Source organism: Lucilia cuprina, chromosome 2 (genome assembly GCF_022045245.1).
Source record: "Lucilia cuprina isolate Lc7/37 chromosome 2, ASM2204524v1, whole genome shotgun sequence".
In the NCBI taxonomy this organism is placed as follows: domain Eukaryota; kingdom Metazoa; phylum Arthropoda; class Insecta; order Diptera; family Calliphoridae; genus Lucilia; species Lucilia cuprina.
The window spans coordinates 14,226,602-14,228,124 of NC_060950.1; the positions used below are offsets into that span (position 1 = coordinate 14,226,602).

The following is a 1,523-nucleotide window of genomic DNA, read 5'->3' on the forward strand; positions in this document are numbered from 1 at the left end:
CTAGTTCAGTTCTAGTTCAGTTCTAGTTCAGTTCTAGTTCAGTTCTAGTTCAGTTCTAGTTCAGTTCAAGTTCAGTTCTAGTTCAGTTCTAGTTCAGTTCTAGTTCAGCTCTATATAAGTTTAAATTTATATATAATTCTTTAATAAGAGCCTAAATTTTCCAATATATATATCTTTCAAATTAAATCTACAATAAATGCAATTGACTTTTCTCCCTTTTGTGTTCACAATTTTTCAAGACATATTGATAAATTGGCCAATTGTAGAGCCAAACAGGTAGACTGGATTCCAAACAACAGCAATAACAACAACATTTATCACTCATGACAGTTAACTACAAATCATACGGACGATCTATTAGAGACACTAAAAGAGACATGTAAATTAAAATTGGCTTATTGTGTGATGGTGCTTGTGTGTGGCATTTGAAATGACTCCCACAATTTCTTGGGAAAATCTAATGGTAGTGGAAAGAAGCGAATGTGTTTAAAAAATAAAGAAACAAATTATCAAATAAATTTAATGAGTGATCAAACGTACAAATAAATTTTAAAGTACAACTGCAAAAGGCAAACGTGTTACAATTTTCAATAATTTTAAAAGACCGCCAACTGTTTATTTATCTATTTGTTGTAATTTGTGTGGCAAGCAACAGTTAGTAAATCATTGTTGTAATGGCGTTAGTGTTGTCATATGAATTTTACAAGATGTCACACAAATTGATGAATGATTCAGTTTGAAATTCAAGTCTTTTCCAAAAACCCATGATGACACAGTTAACAAAACTAACGTATAAGTTACAATTTTCCATAGTAAACTGGACTTATGGACTTTAGACTGTCGGAAAATTTGCTATAAAAAAAACTTATGGTATTTTAACAAATACAAAATAAACCAAAAAAAAAAATATTAAAATTTATTTGTGTTTTTTTTTTCTTTTTGTTTTTATTTTATTGGCTTCATTAACACCATCACATATCATTTCTTTTCAATTGCTATGCGTGCTTTAAATTTTCAAATAGTTTTGAAAATAAATAGAAAAAATATTTATTCATATCGTCATTTACAACAATAATAACAATAATAACAACAATATAGCCACTAGAGTCCACAAAAACAACAACAGTAGCGGGAACAGCAGCAACAATTCTATACTATATTGACTCCAATAACAAATAATTGTATTGTTTTGATATAATTTCAATCAGTTTGTGGCGCATTTGAATTTGTACAAAAAAAATATAAATAAATTATTATATAGAAAAATTCTTGTTTAATAAAACAAACAAAAAAAAACTCAGTTACACTCACATCGATATGTTTTTAATAAATAAGAATTGTTGTATTTAATTGCAGTAAATCATATGTTGATCTATTACACTCAAGAAGAAATGTTTGTAAAAGTTTCGTACAATATTAAAACTAAACTAGAACTGAACTAGAACTGAACTAGAACTGAACTAGAACTGAACTAGAACTGAACTAGAACTGAACTAGAACTGAACTAGAACTGAACTAGAACT

At 27.8% G+C, this 1,523-nt stretch overlaps 1 protein-coding gene across 1 annotated transcript in view; it reads right to left on the reverse strand.

Annotated features, from left to right (window-relative positions):
- LOC111685234 (vascular endothelial growth factor receptor kdr-like) overlaps window positions 1-1,523 on the reverse strand; it is an 18,167-nt gene that overhangs the window by 15,481 nt on the left and 1,163 nt on the right. The window lies entirely within an intron of this gene.